This window comes from Ictidomys tridecemlineatus, chromosome 10, assembly GCF_052094955.1.
Source record: "Ictidomys tridecemlineatus isolate mIctTri1 chromosome 10, mIctTri1.hap1, whole genome shotgun sequence".
In the NCBI taxonomy this organism is placed as follows: Eukaryota; Metazoa; Chordata; class Mammalia; order Rodentia; family Sciuridae; genus Ictidomys; species Ictidomys tridecemlineatus.
In genome coordinates this window covers 41,497,633-41,518,851 of record NC_135486.1, presented here as the reverse complement: position 1 = coordinate 41,518,851, position 21,219 = coordinate 41,497,633, and the positions used below count along the sequence as shown (strand labels likewise).

The 21,219-nt window shown below is 40.0% G+C and overlaps 1 protein-coding gene across 3 annotated transcripts in view; it reads left to right on the top strand.

Moving 5' to 3' along the window:
• The window catches only part of Ptpn14 (protein tyrosine phosphatase non-receptor type 14), a 176,253-nt gene that overhangs the window by 87,146 nt on the left and 67,888 nt on the right, over window positions 1–21,219 (top strand). Inside the window, exon 1 of one of the 3 annotated variants that reach the window (XM_078022802.1) lies at window positions 12,399–13,559. The exons of the other annotated variants lie outside the window; for them this stretch is intronic. The gene's annotated coding sequence lies outside the window, so the exon portion shown is untranslated. Of the gene's footprint in view, window positions 1–12,398; window positions 13,560–21,219 lie in introns of those variants that run through there. 3 annotated transcript variants of the gene reach the window in all.

The following is a 21,219-nucleotide window of genomic DNA, read 5'->3' as shown; positions in this document are numbered from 1 at the left end:
GCACAAAATTAGAGCCGACAAGGTGAAGTTCAAGGAATTGAAATACTTTGGCTATTTGGTCCTACGTAAGAACACAGTTTCTAATACTGAAGCCATATAAAAGTGAAACAAGACTTACAAAAGGATGAGATCTCTGGGAATATTGCAGCCTAGATGGCCTGTGTGTGTCTTATTGAGGAGGCCACTATATTGGGTAGGATGTTGGAAAAGATCAGCAGTTCTCGGACCAGGGCCTGCTATTTCATAATTATGTGGATCATTTATGATAAATACGGATTCTGGAGCTTTAGCAGAAGTTTGAATTGGAATGCCTAGGGCTGGAAATCAGGAGGGGCTAAAAAGAAATAGGACACCTCATGTGTTCAAACCTGGAACTAGGTGGATGAGTTAACCTCTCAAACTCTCTGTAGTTAGATTTTCTCAGAAAGTAAACTTAAAGCTGAATCATTTGAACAGACTGTCAGTAATATTGGCATTTATAAACTGAAACAAAAAGTGTTTGGATTTCAAGGTTTGAGTTGTAGAATAAGAAGTTTGGGAGGTAGCTATTGGTTAGAAAGAACTTCTTTCCTTTTGCTTTAGAATTTCTTTCTACTCAGCTAGTCTGGTCCATTTTAGATAAAGGTTAACAAGGGGAGAAAGAAGTGTTTTCCAATACAGGATTTTGAGATAAACTCTTACTGTCATGTAAGCAGAAAAATCACCGAAGAAAAAAGTTTTGAAAGACATTTTCAGACTTAAACTTTGGAAGTAAACTGAGGAGATTTCAGGCATAATCTGCTTTTTGGGGCAAATGATGTTTAAAGTTAGGAGTTGGGTTAGCACCAAGGAGTGTCCGTGTTTGTTTTTAGCATACAAAAAAGAGTCATATTTTTTTGTCTCAAGGGGCCCTAAAATGGAATGTGCCAAGGGGTGTCATAGCAAGTGAAAGACTTAAGCCCAGGAGGTAGAGAAATAAGAGAAAAGAGTGTTGTAAGTAAAGAAAGGAAAGTTGATAACAGGAGGAAAAAAGGAAAAAAAAAAGAGAGAGAGAATTGTGTGCGCTTGGGTTTCTGAGGGCCACGACAAACCCAGGTGTGATTCCGTGAGTCTTGTCATGAGTTGTAGGGACGTGGACCAGGGTATAAAGGAGAGCTGGTTTGAACACAATAACATATTTAAATGCTGAAGTTTTCTGGGTTTAGTGTTAGACATGAATAAATGAAGTTTGAATTGGAATGCCTAGGTGAAGAATCCATTAACAGTCAGTAGGAGCCTTTGAAAATCAGAGTTTTAGAAGCATCTAAGGTCTAAACTGAATTGCTGAAACTGCCTTCCAGGCAGAGTAGCCCAGGGGAAGCAGGGAGGTGGGGCTGGATTCCAGTGGCGTGTTTCACAGGAGGCCCCAACAATATTCATTAGGAGCTGGTTAATGACTAACTCTCTAGCCCTGGGTCCCCTGTCATCCCAGGTGGAGATGGGGTCTGGCATCTCCCAGAGCACCTGGGATGGGCTGTGTCTGACACAAAACAGTTAGTCTTTGTGATGTCCCTCCCGAGTAAGATATTTGCATAGATTAGAAATAAAAATCTGCCTTTGATTGGCAGGCAATGGGCAACCTATTGGAGGAGGCAAGGATTTAGCCATCTGTGCTTAAAAAATAAGCCTTTGTCTGGAGCCAACCAAACTTGTTTCCAGCCACACGTTTGCCTTGGTTTGGTTACTTCTGTTTAGGAGTAAAACAGGTTCTATAGCATTAGTCATGACCAGCCTTTTTTTTTTTTTTTTTTTTTTCCCCTATGAAGAGGGGCAGAGAATCTAGGGTTAATACTCTGGGGTTTTGGTGTGTATGTGAACCTAAACACATACACATGTGTGTGTGCATGTGTACATGGGTATGTATAATCTCAAGACATATGGGGGTAAAAGATTTTTTTAAAGTATTTATTTCACTTCTTGTCCCCAGATGGTCCCACCTGTGGAAATTTATAGGTTAACATGCTATCAGCAGCTAAGCCAGGGTCTCTGTGGATCCTGCCTGGCCAGAGTCAGCCACCTGCCTGCCTCAGAAACAAGTAAATGATCTAAAAAGGAAAAAGAATTTTACACAGTTTGATTATACTGGGGAGAAGCAGGTACATTGTTTCTCCATAGGTTCTACAGAAGTAGTTACAATTTATAGAAACAAAAGTCAGATGATATGTGTGCATATGCATGTGTATTATGTATTATACATATGTATGTATAAATTATTATATACCTACACATACATATATATGTATATGTATAAATACATTAATTAATATACCTAGGTGATGCTAGGTAGTGCTTTGCTGTTGGGCTAGGGCAGTACTTTTTTTTTTTTTAATATTTATTTTTTAGTTTTTGGCGGACACAACATCTTTGTATGTGGTGCTGAGGATCGAACCCGGGCCGCACGCATGCCAGGCGAGCACGCTACCGCTTGAGCCACATCCCCAGCCCAAGGGCAGTACTTTTTAATACTCAGAATGAGGAAGTTCAAGAGTTCTCTGTTTCAAATAGGGTGTTCAGAACAACACAACAAAAATTTGAGAATGATGTCAATTGCAAACTGTCTGATAGGGTGGTTGACTTTATTAAAATTATCAACTCCAAATCAGTTTGAATTAGAAAATTGGGAGGCATTGCCTTTTTGACACTAATTTGACTCCGTATGTCTCATCTCATCCTCTGGATGTGACCATTGGGGAATAGATCATTTTACGTCGAGGGAAGCCTGCCAACATCCATGATCATGCTGGAGAAGAAATGGTCAAGTCAGACCTTACCTTAAGCTGACAACTGAATGAGAAGACAAGAGATATCAGAAGGAGAATACACATAGGAGTACATATCAACGTGGGAACAGAGAAACTTGGACATTATTCCAGAAGTGTGAAAAAACTGGCACAAAGGACATACTAGCGGACAGATGGGGATGAGTCACGAAACCATAGGAATTAAAGAGATTAAGAACCACTGAGTTTTGTTAACTTCACTAAGATATATTACCTTGGGGCTTTAAAAATGTTAGTTTTCCCCTTTTGGTTCAGATGACTCAAGGGATGGGGGACCACCATAATTTTTTCCATTTTGCTTTGCTTCTCTTATTCCTTTTTGCCAGATTTTCTGATCAGCAAAGGGACTTTTGCTACAGTTCATTCCCCACCCCCCCACCCCCCCATTATGCCCTCCTGACTCAAAGGAAAGATTTTTGTAATGTGTTTGAATGATCTGCGTAGCAACAGGCTCATTATAAACACATGGTTTTCAGACTTTTCTGGACCCAAAAAGAAGAAGAAGAAAAAATGGTTTGTAAGAGGTGGAGAAATTCTTAGTCAAACAGAAGGATACTTAACAATTGCAAAGGGAAGCCAGAAAACTGCTGGCCACAATCATTGCTTTTAGTTTAGGTCTGGGATTTTTCCAAGTCTTCATCAAGTGAGGAAGTCTCTCTCTAGTTTTTTCAGTACTAAGGAGAACAATTAAAAAAAAAAAAAAAAGGAATTTTTGAAGAATGAATTTAGGCTTTAGAGTTTCCGTTGCTGAGTGCGTGCATGGCTTCTAAAATTTTTCTCTACCAAAACATATTTATCTTTATACTACACACTGACGAATGGTATGTTTGCCTAGTGCAAAGGAGCTTCTAATTGTCCTAATGAGCTCACATAACATTTCTTCCTTTTCATGGACATGTTGCTAACTTGCCTGTTGGGTTGGGACTGTCCACCCTGTTAGGGATGATGAACCCTCTACGGAATTTACATAGTGCCACTACTGCGGAAGCCAACACAGTTTCTCCCCTTGCCTAGGACAGTCTGAGTACACTGTTGTAAACTGGAGGAAGCCCCAGGGCTATGGGACCTGTGCCAGTTACTCTCCATCTCCGGGTGCTTCCTCTGTGTTTTCTGAGCTTCTCAGCCACTGAGGGCCTGCCCTGCTCTTAGGATCACTCTTGCGTACATCTCCAGCTGCTTCAGAGTATTGGACTACGAGGCTGTAGTCTTTTCTGCTAGGTAATACTGCCTGGCAGTTATTACCTGAGAATCTTTAAAATGCTTAATCTCTGTGTGGGCTTGTATGGGGCATTCTTGAATGTTAGACGTGGTTCTTATCTGGGAAGAGCTGACTGGACAAGTTGTCTTTCAACCAACCGGAATAAATGCCCACATTTAAAGCTGTGCTGTTTACGTGCCATAATGAGCGTGAGTGCATTTTTTTGGTGATAGTGAGTGACAAAGGAGTTAGGTGATTGCATTTTTAGACTGTGATAAGGAGGGGCCCTTTTCTTGCACTTACACATTCAGGCCTGTGGCATACTGATGGCAAAGCCAGGGTAGATAAAGCCCTGCATCCCATGAAAGATGAAATGGTATTTGGTATATAAATATATATATATATATATTTTTTTTTTAACTAGGTTTCAGGAAGCAGTTCCAATGACCTTAGAAAAGCTTTCTTTACCTTTCTATTGTTATAAGCACCACTGCTTTTCCCCTCAGACTTTTGCAGTCTGCCTTGTGTGCTGATGCAGAGGAGTTAGTCTTCCACAAGGGCTCAGAGTGTCTATTTTCAAAGCCCTAATTATGGTAATGTTTCCATTTCCTTTTACAACACCCTTTATTTTGTTCCTCTGGTTCCTTTATTATTTTGAAATGTCATTTTAATGGAATATTTAAAGTTTACCCGTGGGCTTGGACATAGGGACTCCCTTCAAGTCAGACTTAAGATTCAGCATGAATTCTCTGTGGATAATATAATTTGCTGAGAATGGCAAACCCCCTCCTGGCAGCCTGAGCTGGTGAATGGGAACTTGTTCTCTCTCCACTGGCAACTGAGAGCAGCGTTGTCTGGGCCAGGCGCTTTAGATATTTTAAGATGCAGTTGATACTGAGATCTAATCTCAAACACTCGGTACAGTTAATGTTATGTAGGATGAGAGAAGAGACGAAATGCCTGTCAGTAATAAACAGAGGGACCTCAGAGAAGAATTACTTTCCCCAAAGAACATTAAAATATTGATTAGAAGGTTATTTACCATTTGCATTCCTTTTCCTTTCAACCTCCACTAAATGCCTTCCATGGTAGATATTTTGCTACTCAATGGGAATTTTAAAATGAACAAATCACAGTGCTCCCCACTCCTGCCACCAAAGAGCTGTGTCTTCAAGCAGCTTTTACTTCAATTCCATGTTTTTGATTCATTGAAGATGTATTTGCATTTGTCCTTAAAACTTCCATTACTGACCCTGTTTTCATCCTGGAGAAGGCTCTGTCTCTGCTTTGGTGAAGCCCTGGGAGCCTGGCAGGGGTTTCCCAGGACCAGGGTCAGCATTGTGGGTCTGAGACCTGTGCAGTTTGTTGTACATGGCCTGGTTCTCAGAATGGGCCCCAAAGTGTTTTAGTTCTCCATTGTCACCATCTTAAAATTCTTATTTTTGAATGACAGGTCCTGCACTTTCATTTTGCCCTGAACTCTGCACACTAAGTAGCCAGCCAAGGGCAGCCCCTTGCTCCCCACACTTATTTGCCTCTGCTTTTTCTTGTTGTGGCCTTGTGATTTGTTCTTAGGATGGGTGGATCTAACCCTCATTCATATTTCAAAGGGAATCTTCATGTATTGTTAGCATTCGGTAATGCATCTGAAATGTTTGATTTGCACTCTTTGTAAAGCAAGAATGCTTCTCTGTGCTTTACCCATCAATAAAGCTAAGTTTATTTAAAAAAAAAATGGGTATAGTATACATCAAAGAAACCTTTGCCTTTAAGGTGATAATTTTATTGTTGCATATTTTAATGATATGCTTAATGTGTTATTTAATGGTCTATTATTTGGAACAGGTTCTTGATAAGTTATTGAGGCTGGTCTTGAATTTGTGATCCTCCTGCCTTAGCTTCCCAAGTCTGTGATTATAGGCAGGTACCACCATGGCCAGCAGCTCCTTGGCTATCACAGATATAATCATTAATTCATTCCAAATGTTTCTTTATTACTATGACACTGTAAAACTGAAAAAAATTTCAACATTCAACACATGAAATATTAAATGTTTGGAATAGTTTATGGATTAAAATTCTTAAATGTGTTTTTTCAAAGGCTGAGTAGAATAGTGGTGATGCCACACTGCAGTGTTTACCTTTAAGGAAGGGGTGGAGAGAGAGAGAAAAACAAACAGAAGCTGTGGGAAGAGATGTCATGTCAAAGCATGCAAGGTATGCTTTATGAATTTTTGAATGGCATCCATTATGGAGCACTCTTAAGATTTGTAGGGTTATCACTATAATGGGTGGGACTGGGAATAAAAATCCTGATTTTAAAAAATGGGTTTTAAAAATATCTTGGGGTAGGGAAAACAAAGGAGCAGATTCTTTAGAATCCTCTGCTCTACCTTTTCCCTGGAAATATCAGTGTTGGGACATTGGGTGGGGAGGGAGGAGGGGACAGATGCACTGTATCCACACATCAAAGGTACTCAGTGTCTGAGAGCAGCAGAATCTGGAAAGCACAGATTCCAAGACCCTCTACCCTCCCTAGCCTGAGGATATTCTGATTCTTTGAGATTGTTTTTTTTTTTAAATTTTTAATTTTTTTTAGTTGTAGATGGACACAATACCTTTATTTATTTTATTTGTTTATTTTTATGTGGTGCTAGGGATCAAACCAGTGCCTCATGCATGCTAGGCAAGCACTCTACCACTGAGCCACAACCCTGACCCCTCTTTGAGGTTTTATGGAAGAATATAGTTTTTATTCAATTGTCAAATGCAATTTCCTAATAGTAATAATGACACATTGTTTGTTAGTATTTATGCATAAGATGCTGTGTTTAGCATCTTTTTTTTAAAGAGAGAATTTTAATATTTATTTTTTAGTTATTGGCGGACACAACATCTTTGTATGTGGTGCTGAGGATGGAACCCGGGCCACACGCATGCCAGGCGAGTGCGCTACTGCTTGAGCCACATCCCCAGCCCTGTATTTAGCATCTTAAATGATTATCTTTTTTTAAAGTCCTCACTAAACCCTATGAAGTGGATGCTGTTATTAGTCCCTGAGAAAGGTATGTTTATTATTTTTTTTTATAAATAATACAAGCTTTATTCTTAACAAATAGAGATTTGGATCACCAAATAAATGGAATCTTTTGTATTATTTTGCTGAAGAGATGCATCCATCCACACACACCTCCCATCAATAGCTTATCAGAGTTAACAAGGAGTTTTGCTTCTGCTGAAGTGTCCGCAAAGAAATCCAGGGGACCGAAGTACCAGTAAAGCTACAGGTTCTTAACTGGTACCAAGAGGGCTGGTTCTGATCTCCAGATGGGTTTTATTTCACTGGGATCATTTTTGAAAGAATTGAGTTGAGTTGCCTTACAAATAGGCAGGTGCTATCTGGCTTGGTCTTGTTCCCCACTCCCAATGCGTTATAGTTGGGGATGTTCACTCCTTCATGTGACTCGTGTGGCTATATAGGGATTTAGGTCACGGCTGCTCGTACTTGCACTTTCCATACAACGAGAAGTCCCTCTGAAGGCTTGGGTCAGCCGCATCTCCTCAGAGGCCCAGATGGTTTTATGCCGTTCAATGTCCAGCTGCCTTTTGTGTTTATATATATATATATATATAATTTATTTTTTAGTTTTAGGTTGGCACAGTGTCTTTATTTTATATTTATGTGGTGCTGAGGATTGAACCCAGTGCTAGGCGAGTGCTCTACCACTGAGCCACAACCCCAGCCCCTCCAGCTGTCTTAAGACGCTAACTGCCTATGAGAGCATGAGATGGCTGAGCTGCGCGTGGGACTCTAATTTCTCTGTGCATACTCACTTGAAAACATTGTTCCTGTATAAGGAACCCTCCAGGGTACTAGGTCTGTGTACTTGTTGTAGAGATGAGGCTCAAGTTTTTCAGATTTTCTCTCTCTATTGCTTTCAGCATCTGACACATCTCTGAACACCCACAGAAGGTTTCATCCATAGCAAGGATACCAGGTGCTTTGTACCTAAATCTTGAACACAGCCTATGTAAGAAGGAACAGCTTGAATCCTAGCGAGACACATCATTTTAACAGAATCAGTGTTACATCTAAACATAAAACCCCACAGATCACAAGGCTGGTTCCTTTATTTTATAGGTAAAGTAATACAGAACCAGAACAACAAAGGGATTTCTGCCAACAGTCACACAGCTGCTTAGGGACAGAAGCCTGGATGCCAGTTGAATCCCTGGAATGGTTTTACAGGAACCAAGCATGCTGACAAGGGAGAGCCCAGGGGTGGGTGGGGTTTATTCCAGCTCTCAGAGGACCCTTGCCAATCCTCCCTCCTCTGCCTGCAGCCACTGAGAGACACCATGGAATTGGGATGGGATGAGTTTTGTCAAAGAGAAGGAAGTAGTGTAGACAGAGGAAACAAAGGGTAGGGGGAAACAGGCCCTTCTTTGAATGGAGTCCTTTAAATAGTGAGCATTATGTAGAGATTGGAACTCAGATGGGTTTTAATTAGCATTTTTATCAGTCATCTCCAGCTCTGGGTCCATAGTGAAAGTGTCAGGCTTTCATATGACACTAGGTCCTTTAGAAGAGTGGAAAAGTGAGACATTGGAAATAAACAGTAGAAAGGTGTCAGCAGGTGTCAGGTTTCCAGGTGTGATTATGAAATAGTGATCCTGCTTTCTGTTGTGGTTTGTGAAAGCCAAGGAGGAGTAATCATAGCTGGACGTGTAGCAACATGTTTCAGTTTACAGCCGCCCAACTCTTTTCAAGGTCAGCCTGTCAATCTTGTGCTTGCAGCTGGGGACAGTGAGTAGACATTTCCCCTGGTGTTTCCTGCCAGCATAAAAATGAGTTACTGCTATTCAGAGCAAAGCCCAGCAAATTTTGACGTAAGTGAAACCAAAATGCAAGTCAGACACTTGATATTTCAATACAAAATCCTGGAGGTGAAGCAATGTTAGAAACAAATGTTTTTGACTGGCACAAATATCTTGAAAAGAGAAAAAAAAATTTTGTAAAGACATTGAGGATGATGACAAAGTGACAAAGCAATAGCTCTAAGGAAAACTTGACAGTGTCATTAATCGAGATCCCTAAAATAAATTCCCACTGTGAAAAGAGGCAGACTGATGAGGAGGATCTAATGGAAAAGATGAAGTTTTGTAACTGCTGGAATTCTGTTCTGTATTTTTTGATTGATTGCTGAAATCATCAAAAAACTAACATTTTGCCGGGTGTGATGACGCACGCCTGTAATCCCAGTGGCTCGGGAAGCTGAGGCAGGAGGATTGCAAGTTCAAAGCCAGCCTCAGCAACATCGAGGTGCTAAGCAACTCAGTGAGACTCTGTCTCTAAATAAAATACAAAATAGGGCTGGGGATGTGGCTTAGAGGTTGAGTGCCCCCGAGTTCAATCCCTGGTACCCTCCCCACAAACAATAACAACTAATGTTTTGGTTTAATATTCAAGGAAAATAATAGGTGGAAATAGAATGTAGTATAAAATTAAAACTCTGCTATAGTGGAATGAACATAAGCAGAAACCAGAAGACTTCTCAGGTATTTGTTTCATGTTAAAGGTCCATATACTCTGCCAAATTCAGTCTCTTTCTATATAATTAGTCAGACATGGTACTAGCATAACTATTGAAAGGATTAATTTAGGGAGTGCCTGTCACTGTGTTTGGCATAACACATAATTTGATGTACTGGAAGATGGTGTGTAGCTGATGCATCCCTCAGGTACATGTGGAGCATTCTTTATTTTAATATTTATTTTTTAGTTGTAGTTGGACACAATACCTTTATTTTATTTATTTATATGTGGTGCTGCGGATTGAACCCAGGGCCTCACATGTTCGAGGCGAGTGCTCTACCGCTGAGCCACAACCCCAGCCCATGTTGAGCATCCTTAATCTGAAAATCCAAAAATCTGAACTCTAAAATGCACTGAAATCTAAAATGTCTTGGAGCATTTCAGATTTGGATTTTCATATTAGGGATGTTTGACTGGTAAACTCTATGAAAATTCTAAAATCTGAAAAACTCTGAAATCTGGAAAGCGTTTCAGACAAGGAATATTCAACCTGTATATCTAACAATTGGCAGAAGACTGTCTCCGGCCCACAACAACCAGAAAACTATGGGAAAGAGAGAACATGCTAGGAAATGTAGTTCAGTCTAGTCACCTTGAAATGTTATAATACTACCCGAGAGCTTAGTGCATAAGTAATGATGAACAAACCTCATATCACTCCACATCCTATTTTAATAGAAACTACTCAATTAAGAACAAATTTGGTAGGAATTCCAAAAAAACCAAAATTAGCTCCCCAAAGACAAAAGGTTTGATATAATTGAAGATGCGTTCAGATCTGACCCTTATATTGCCCAGAGCAGAGATGAAGTTGAGGAAACTAATTCAAGGAAAATTTTTGTTGTATCATAAACATAGATTTCCTAAGGAGGTTCCCTGTCCTCAGCCCTGTCCCATAGGAAGGAGCAGATTCACTGCAGAGTGTCCAGCTGGTCTTGCATCCTATGCAGAACATGGGCACACTGAGGTCATCAGGTATGTGTGAGGAAACAGGACAAGGTGGGTGCAGCTGGGGAGTTCCCAGATGGTCAGGCAACTAACTGTTCAGGTCAGTGAAGCGGGGATAGGCCAGGCTGACCTGATGCTAATCTTGAAGCACTTGTAACTTGAAGAAGGTGTCATCTGAAAAGATAAAGTGGATTCTAATAAAGGATTATTTAAGGAGATGATGGAATCTTGGCAAGTGATGATTATTAAAAAACAAAACGGAGTCGGGCATGGTGGCGAATGCCCATAATCCCAACAGCTCCGGAGGCTGAGGCAGTAGGGCTGCAAGTTCAAAGCCAGCCTCAGCAACTTAGTGAGACCCTGTCTCTAAATAAAATATAAAAAAGGGCTGGGGATGTGGCTCAGTGGTTTAGCCCCTGTGATTTCTATCCCAAGTGCCCCCCACATCACTACCATCATCACAAAAAGCAACAACAACAACAACAAACCCACAAAAACCCTGAAAAAGTGGAGCCTAGTGGTGCTTTCAGCGTCATCTTCAGACTGCCGGCTTCAGAGCCCTCTGCAATGTTTTATAAAATGTCAGTTCTTGAAACCTACTCCTGGCATCCTGAATTAAAATCTTTCTTTAAGTAATGCCATAGGCAATTCTTACTTTTGTAGTTTCAGCTATAACTGGTGGCTTATGTTAGTAGGGTGATGTTAGAGACTCTCAGGGCAAATTTTGGAGAGGAAATTGCAAGGCAGAGGAGATGTCTGGTTTAGACTGAGAAATTTAGAGAATAGTTGGTGTGCTTTTGATTTAGTAGAAGAATTGTGCTAAATAACTAATTCTGCTAAATAATTCCTGGGGGGTTCCAGAATGAGCAGAATGAAGAACCCAAGATTTGGACTTTGGATCACTTTGTGCTTCTTGTATTTCAGACTCTTTTTAGCCTTTGATTTCAGTTTCTATCATGTATAGTACATTATGCATAATATAATGTATAGTATGTTCCCTAAATTGGTTTTAGTAATTTTCTTGCCTTTCTCTGACTTTGTTGTTGTTTCTGTATGTCAATCAGTGTAAGAGTAGATAATAGGTAAATTTAGAGATAATAAAATTATTTCAACCAAATACCAAAGTTGTGAAAACATTCGTTTCTTTTCATGATCACACATACCTGTGTTTTTATGATGTGCAAACTTTCTCTAGCAGCACTGAAAGCACTGTCCTGAGAGCTAGTATTCTGGTAATTTTTCACAAAAAAATTCACTCTAATGTAAAAACAACAACAAAGACTTATCTACAGGCAAAAATATTTATCTGCAAGCAGTTTAAAAATTACTAGAAAAAGGAAAGCTGTATTTCAAAAGGGCATTGTGAATTATTTAATTACCATGCTCTAACGTACACATTTCTCCTTTCTGATTTAATATCATTATTTGCTAATTGAAGACATTGTATAGTTAAAACTAGATATGATTAGAAAACCCATTTAGAGTTATGAACATCTATAGAAGAAATGAACTATAGATAATCTTTTTTTTTGTTTGTTTGGTACTAGGAATTGGGCCTCGGGTGCCATACCCCTGAGTTATACCCCCAGCTCTCTTTATTTTTTTTAATCGTGAGACAGGTTCTAAGTCATTGAAGCAGTTCTTGAACTTGAATCCTCCTGCATCGGCCTCCTGAGTCACTGAGGTCACAAGCATGCATACTGTGCCTGGCTAGATATTCCTATGTATTGCTCTGTGATACTTTCATTTTATACACACGCGCGAGCATGCACGCAGGCACGCACGCGCATGCACGCAGGCACGCACGCACACACACACACACACACACACACACACACAACTATTTTACCTCTCTTTACTCTTAGGAATCAGTTCAGGTTTTGATCATGGGGAATGAAACACATTTTTAACTATTTAGAATAATGTTCGTGTGATATTATGAAGGAAGCTCATCCGGGCATTGTGCAGATTTTAATATAACAGTTTTCATTTAAGAAACAGAATTTGGTAGTGATGAGGAATAGTAGAAGTAATGAGATGAGATCTCTCCTTAAAACAAAACAAAACAAAAAACAACAACAACAACAACAAAAAAAAACCGACTTGAACAATTGCATGATTATCAATCAGAGCCCACAATAAAAGAAGCCCAGGCAGCTGCTTCTGGAGTGGCATCCCGGGTCACCCTGTGCTTTGCCCTTCCCCGTTTCCCCAGCCAGGAAGATTGTTTTCTGCCCTGTACTGGATGACTCCAGCTTCATCCACAATGAGTTCAGTCTTCCTTGATTTTCAAGTATTTGTAATATCTGCTTCTCATAGATTCCTTGCCTTCTGTTTCCAGCCACACTTTATTTTTTCTGTATTAAAAATGAACGGGTTTAGGAGGTGTAGCTCAGCGGTAGACCAATCTTAGCAATCATGAGTGCCTGGATTCAATCCCCAGCAAAAAAGCATAAAACAAAACAGAACAACACAATGTTCATTTTACACATTTTACTTTTTTTCTTTTTATTTTCTTTGAGGTGTTAGGGATTGAACCATGACTCCCCACTTGTGAGGTGAGCACCCCACCACTGAGCTACATTCATGCCCATCCATGCCTTTTGCTTTTTAATTGCTCTTTAATGTCTTTCTTACCTTTGGATGTCTGGTGGGTTTTTTTTGTTGTTGTTGTTTACTCTGTTTATTTATTCTATCGTTCTTGGGTTATCCATTCATTCCCAAATCCTTGAAAAATTATGTCCATCATTGATTTCGCTTGCATGGGCCTCTTGAAGGGTATCAAGGGCACCTCTGCTCCTGAACCTGTGCCTTTTTTTCACTTCCAAACAACATCAAATGTAGAGAGCTCACTTCTCGAAATCCTGAAAAACCATCACCAGAGATATCAGTTAAAACGTTGGAAGTGAGTCTTTGAAGAAGACATTGGGTTTTGATAAGTGAATGAAGTTTCCTCTTGGACAGGAAAACAAGTTTGACCAGGAGCTTTAAGCCTGGTTTGTCTCCAAAGTACCTTAAGGTAAGTCAGCTCCCATCAGTAGCAGAGTTTCACTGATGGATGGAGGCGGAAGGCGTAGAGGGAGAGCATTCCTAGCAGAGGAAAACAGAAGAGAGGAAATATTGCAGTGTGAGGTCTTCAAGGATATCTAGAATGGGGCTCGAAGTAGTTAAATTGTAGCGGATAGAGCCTTGTGTTTCTATGTTGTGAACCAGTTTCTGTGTCTATAAAATAGAAATAGGGATGACTAGTCTTCCCTTCCACCAACACAAATATACCCATTTGCTGGAATTTATTTTTTTTGGGGGGGGTACTAGGGATTGACCCTAGGGGCGCTTAAACACAGGTACATCCTCAACTGTTTTTATTTTTTATTTTGAGACAGGGTCTTGCTAAAGTTGCTGAAGCTTGCTTTGAACTTGTAATCCTCTTGCCTCAGCCTCCCAAGCCTCTGGGATTATACGCATGTGCCAACTGTGCCCTGTTCCCACTTGCTGAATTATGTTGAAACAGAGCAAGGTTGAGGCTAGCAGTTGAATGTGACTGTTGGTGCCCCTGGAAACTTACTGTGGAATCTTGGACTTCTCTGTCATTTCCAAGTTTGCTAAATAATATCTCCTTTACCATAGTAAGATTAACAATATTTCTATCTTAGAGAAATCCTCAAATCTTATTACATTAAATTTTGATTTCTTGGAAGAAAGATTGTTTTAAAGTTCAAGGTTTTCTGGTTATTATTGGGTCACATGTTCCTAGTATGAAACCTCTTTCTATAGCTTGAAATTACAGTTATGCAATGTCTTGTTTAGATTTTGAATTTGGTTAGATCATTAATGAAGAATATATTCTAATGCTAGAGTTTCCAATATTTTTATTATAAGAAAACCTGTTTCACATTTTCTTCTTCTTATAAAACTCCATGTTTTGGAAAAAAAAGAAGTGTCTACCTTTACTAGTTAATAAAAAGTGTTTTTATTAAGTGTAACATATTTATACTTAGAATGAAATAATTAGTGTAACATACAGTTTTACACAATTAATATTTTAGTTAGCGTGAGCAACCCATTTTTTTTTTTTTAGAGGAGAGAGAGAGAGAGAGAGAGAGAGAGAATTTTTTTTAATATTTATTTTTAGTTTTCGGCGGACACAACATCTTTGTTTGTATGTGGTGCTGAGGATCGAACCCGGGCCGCACGCATGCTAGGCGAGCTCGCTACCGCTTGAGCCACATCCCTAGACCAAGCAACCCATTTTGGACATGGTACCAATCAGTTGAATTTTGCATTCATGCATACATTCAGTGAGTATTTGCTGAGCATCTTTGTGTGCTAGGCATTTTCTGGTTACTTGTGGTACAGAAGTAAAAGAAAGTAGAAGAAATGCCTGCCTTCCTCTAGGTCACATTTTTAAAATATCTGAGTAACTTATAAATGCCTCATCATTTTTATTAAATTCTGGCTGGGAATTATAAAAGCATATGGTGCCCTAGTTATCTCAATTATTAAAGTTAGGCTGAGTATGGACACACACCTATAATCCCAGCAGCCCAGGGAGTTGAGGCAGGAGGATTGCAAGTTTGAGGCCAGCCTCAGCAACTTAGCAATGCCCTAAGAAACTAAGAAAGATGCTGCCTTAAAAAAAAAAAAAATGTTTTTAAAAGGGGCTGGGGATACGGTTCAGTGGTTGAGTGCCTCAGGGTTCAATCCCTGGTACCAAAATAATAAAAAATAAAAGTAAATAAAGTTAGGCACCAAGTTGTATTTTCCAAAAAAGATATATAGCATGTGAATAGAGGAAAAAGTATAAAAGAATCCGTTGATATGTTTGTTTTTATTTGCCTAAGCTTCTGAAAAAAGTCTCCTTTGGTCTTATCTGAAATCTGTGATCCTGATTTTATGAGAGAGCCAGCTAGACTCCAAGCACACCCATGCACTCGAGTTGATGAAGTTATATAGAATTCACTAGCATGAGAAAGTGGAGACATGCTTGGGGTTTAGTTCTGTGTGAAATGTGTACAGGGTGCAGTCTTTATAAAAATAATACAATTTAAATGAAAAAATGCACAGATTAGTAATTACATCAACTTGTCCCCTCCCCCCATCTTTTTAGTGCGTGTCTTTTAATCAAGCTCTGCCTCAAAGATCATTTTTAGTGTAACTATCTTTAGTTTGATGACAGTTTTACTATAAAGGGGATCATTGGGAAGTGCCCTTGATTTGGCCTTTGCAGTGATGTTGCCAAATACTGGGTTATTATAGTAATAGAATTTGATGGTTTTTAAAATGATTTCACTTTGTTGGTTTATGTGAATACATTAACAAAATATAGGGGGCTCATATATTTCCTAAAGTCATAAATTTTTAGAAGAAACTTCTGAGGTTGTTGTTCAAGGGGGAATTTGATTCCTACTTCAAAATTTTCTGTAGGAATCCTTTCCTTTAAATGTGGCCATATGCCCAGGGATACTGACTGTCCCAAACCAGCATCCTCTCCAAGTTTCATGCCAAGGTACTTCCTTCTTAAGGAGATAGTTAATGTTTTCTCATTCTCTGTTTTAAGAAGATAGTTTTAGCTTTTCAAACCTAAGATAAAGAGGAAGAGTGCGTTTTTAGAAGTCTCCTACATGGAATGAAAGAGACGAGGATTTTTCTCTGATTTGGGAATTATAATCCTCTGATTTTCTACCATCCCTGTCCCAATGTCCTAAACAAAAATCTTCCTTCCACTTATACATAGTCCTGTGTCACTTTAGGTCATCCATTCCCCCCCACCCCAGGAAATTTTTGTTCCTACCATAAGGTTTCCAATGTGTCAAGGGTTATAAAATATTTTATGGTTGGAGACTGAAACAGTTAGAAAACTAAAACTCTAAAAGGAAAAATGATATCTAAAATCATTATTGTTACCACCATCATCATTATTATTGGGTACCAGGGATTGAACCCAGAAGTGTTTAACCACTGAGCCATATCCCTGGTCCTTTCTATTTTTTGCTGTGAGACATTGTCTAAGTTTCTTAGGGCCTCACTAAGTTGGCTGAAGCTGGCTTTGAACTTGCAATCCTCCTGCCTCAGCTTCCCGAGTTGCTAGAATTATAGGTTTCTGCCATGATGCCCAGGTGAAATTATTTTTAATTTCACTCAACAAGAAAAGTACCCGCTCCTTTAATCCTAGAGCCTCAGAAGAGATTTGAAAGGAAAAATTGTAGAGAGACATTTCCACTCTTGAAAACATTGAGCATGATTTTGGCAGAAATTGCAGCATAGGAAGATACTAGATTCTTGGGCAGTGAGATGTCTGCTGGGTTGGTATTTTATCAGTGGCAATTGTTGCCACATTTGATATCCTCAGCTACTTTGGAGGATTCTATAAGAGAAAATGATTCGTTTCCAGTATTTAAAACCTGAGCAAATGGTCAGTGGTTCATGTTGTAACATGTTTATCACCTATAGTGTTTTTCCTCTCCTTCCTTCGCATTTTACTCTCGAGATTGACGCTTCTGACTATAGAAATGCCTGACTATTTCAGTTTCCTAAACAAGAGCAATGTCCTAACAAAAGCGCACCTGGCTGTAACATTGGAAGACGTGGCAGCTTTCCTTGGCTCTTGGAACCTCCAGTTTCTCTTGTGAAGTGGGAATTACAGTGTCTGTCCTAGAGGGTTGTTGTGAGTATGAAAACACTTGGAAGCCCACTCTACAATGTGAAGCACTGTCATAGTTAATAACTGCTTGAACCGCTCTAATGTCTTCATATCTACAGAAATGAACTTTAATTCCAATTGTGGAAAATTCAAGTCTTTCAAAGCTTTTGCTGTACCTAGAATGTGTTTTTATTATTTTTTCCAGTGTGCTCAAGAAACATAATGACGTTTCTTTCACCCGCTTTCAGTTGACTCCAGTAAGGCTGCACATCATATGTGGCTGTATTGACGTCTTGCCGTGGTGTAAATGTAAAGTGGAGGCCCACTGTGTACTAGATTTTGAGTAGAAATATGAAGATGAATACAGAAAACCTAAATAATTCCCAAGGAGGCAAAAATAGATATGCATAATTAAACGGCCTGAACAATTAAATTGCCTTGCTAATAGAGGGCGGAATGAATTATTCCAATTTGGTGCCTGGAGAAAGGCTTTCTGTTATGTAACGCCTGAAGTTTGGTTGATTTTGCTTTTTCGTTGTGCTACTGAGTCTGGTATTGTTTTATGTCAACTGTTTAGGTGGCTAACTTCCCCCCAAAAATCATTTTTTCCCTTTTTTAGCCCCCTGGATTTCCTCAAGTTAGCAAATGACCAGAATGCTTTTTGCACAGCTACAAGATCTAGGATCATCTACTGTGAATTATAAAACAAAGGGAAATAGGCCCTGATTTTAAGGTACTTATGGGGCAAAATAAAGATGAATTGCTAGGTTATTAGAAATGTATAAAACCTGTGATATGGTTTGGACCTGGAATGTCTATACCCCCAAAAGCCCAGGTGTTGAAAGCATGGCCCTCAGTGCAGTAAGGTTCAAAGGTGGGGCTTTTAGGCAATGATTGGATCATGGGGACTCTGATCTCATCAGTGAATTAATCCATTTGAACAGTAGATGAATCGATTTGATGTTTTAGTTCATTGATAGCCGAATGGACTTCTGAAAGGTAGGACCTAGTTGGGGGAAGTTGGTCACCCAGTGTGTGCGCTGGAAGGGTTTATCTTGTCCCTAGGCCCCCCTGTTTTCTCTTTCTCTGCTTTCCACCTGCCAGGAGCTGAGAAGCTTTCCTTTGCCATTAACTTCTGCCATGATGTTTCTGCCTTAGAGCCAGCTGACCGTGAGACAAAATGATTCTTCCCTCCTCTAAGTTCTGCTTGTCAGGTATTTTAACCACAGCAACATAAAGCTAACACATTCAAGTGCTATTTTGGGGAAGAGGTTGCATGTGGATCACACTAGCCAGGAAGGTGAGGTGGACATTTGTTTCACCACCAGTCCATGCTATGGAAATTAAGGCAGGATCTCAGAAGTGTCTCCTGTATTTTGGACTTGCAAGCAGAAGTAATAACTATTTTGCCGTTTCTGATGAACACCACATTGTTTTTGACCTGCTGATATTTTCACTTTTAAAGCATAGGGTCACTCCTAGGGTGTTCAGAGATATTTCAGCTGTGAATGAGAAAATGTGTATCAGGTGAGTGTGGCTTGTGTGGGCTCCAGCAGCATTTAAGCACTTGGCAATTAGAAATCTTTCAAATTCAAGATTGGTCAATAAATACAAGTACCACCCAGAATTTAAGTTAGGCTTGTCTAGCTCTTAGTTAGGGCCAAAGCTTGGGTGAGGTCAAGTTGCAATGAGGGGATGGAGAAGACATTGCTCCCATAGCGTCCTCAGGTGTCAAGAGCCAAAGACATGATTGACTCAAGGTAGGAAGGACTCTCCCTGCTTCACTGTGAACACAAAAAAAAATCACAGTGACATCATTCCCTCCCAACACTTAGCCAGATTGAGGTCCCCACAGCTTGCAGGTGCTCCCTCCGTCTGGCTTGTCACTTGCCTTTTGGCTAATGCAGAACCTTACCTTGCTTGAGTCCTGCAGGTGTGTGAGAGTTTGTGGACGAGCACCTTCCATTGACAAGCGCTGAGGAGGCCCATCCTTGCACTTATTCTGCTCAGATGGCAGGACGCAGGGCAGAAGGAGTTAGAAACCTGGCACTCAGCAGTCTTCTTGTTTCCTCCTATCCACTAAGTTTCAAGGTCATTGGTCATGAGTCTAGCCATAATGACTTAATCTGGGCCTGGATCCCCCCCACCACCACCTATTTTTATCATAGTCTCTAGGGATCTATAATTAATTAATTAATTACTTCCATTGCCTCATTCATCCATCAAATATTTATGAAGCCTATAGCCAGAATTTCCTACTCATTTCTGGGACATTACTTCATCTACAGAGAACTGACCTCTTTTGGCAGTTGCTCATGTGTGAAAAGATAGGTGCTACCTTTAATTAGGCATGCTAAGGTAGAGCTCAGGCCTGTTTCCAGAGACAATCCTCTCAGCCTCCTTTTGTCAGTTTTTATATCTTTTCTTCTTCAGACCTGCATTTTGCTAATACTGCTCCTCCAACTGCTAGCTCACCAGTGCTCAGGCTCTTATGCAGGCTTCTTAGCCACGAACCTGGCTCTTTACCAGAAAGACAGATCTCTGGGCAGTTGACTCACCTGCTTCCAGATGTAATTTAAGCTCCCTTTTCCCACAGTGGAGTGGTGGGTAATATTATGAACACATGATTTTCAGGGCAGGCAGGTGCGTATTTTGAGCTGGATGAGTCAAGGCATATTTATTACTAGTGTAAGAGGGAGAAGACTCCACATTTTACAGCTGCAATTTAGAAGAGTGGTTCTGTCTGGCTAATCAGCATGGAGCCTTCTTGCACCTTGATTTCTGGTTCTTTTGCCCACCACGAGGGTTTCTTTGATGCTGTTGGTTCCTGTCCAAGATGTATCTCTGAGTTTCTCCTTTGTTGTACAGTAGCTCAGGGAGCCGTTTAAATTATTTACAAGTATACAAATAGTCCTCACTAAGGGAGTACTTTTGTCCTTTACCAAGGAGTTCTTTGAGGCTTCCTACTGGATGTGTGATGGGTTTACGTTTCTGAAGCCTTTAGGTGCCTCTGTCATATGATAGAAATAACATCTAATACCCTTACTAGGAAGTGACTCACTTCTCTCTCCCTCTTTTCTTTTCACACATGCACCTATTTTGTCTCTCTGTCAGTATTTCATCTACTCAGAAACATTTATTGACCATCCATGCACTTCTGTTAAGTGGTTCATGGGGAGGTCATGGTGGAGTGGGGGAGGTGCCAGTGGCAGTGCAGGTCAGGCCTGGTGAAGGAAGGACATGGGGGCCTCAAAAGGGGCCTGTTTATTGAAGAATGTGGAAGGTTGGGTGATTATGCAAATGCAAGTTGAGTAAAGGCCTTCAGACAAGAGAAATGGCAAGGAGGCAGGAGAGAGCATGGCGACGGTTGGGAAATGCAGTAAGTATATCACAGCTCTGGTGTTGGATGCATAGGGAGCCATGAAGATGGAAAGAAGGCTTTGAGCAGATCCTAAAGAGCCTGGTATGTGCTATGTCAGGAGTTTGGACTTTTTCTTTTTAAGGATCACTAAGTGTTTTCATCTATTTAAGATAAAATTCACATTAGATTCACCATTTTAACCATTTAAAAGTATACAGTTCAGCAGTTTATGGTGTATTCACAAAGTTGTGCAACCATCTTTATAATCTAACTTCAAAATATCAGCAGTCATTCCTTGTTCCCACCCCACCCCCCCAGCCTCTGGCAACCACAAATCTACTTTTGTGTCTCTGGTGGGTTTATCTATTCTGGACATTTTGTATAAATGGAATCATGCAAAATGTGGCTTTTTGTGTCTGGCATCTTCAGCTTAGCATTACTTTGAAGCTTCCTCCATGCTGAAGCTCCATTCCTTTTTATGGCTAAATTATATTCCATTGAATGAACAGACTGTATTTTCTTTCTCCATTTGCCAGTTGGTAGACATTTGAGGTATTTTTCTCTTTGGGCTATTGTGGATAGTATTGCTATTCACGTATAAGTTTTTGTGTGAACATGTGTTCTCAATTTTCTTGAGTATATACCTAGGAGTGTAATTGCTGGGTCATGTGCTGATTC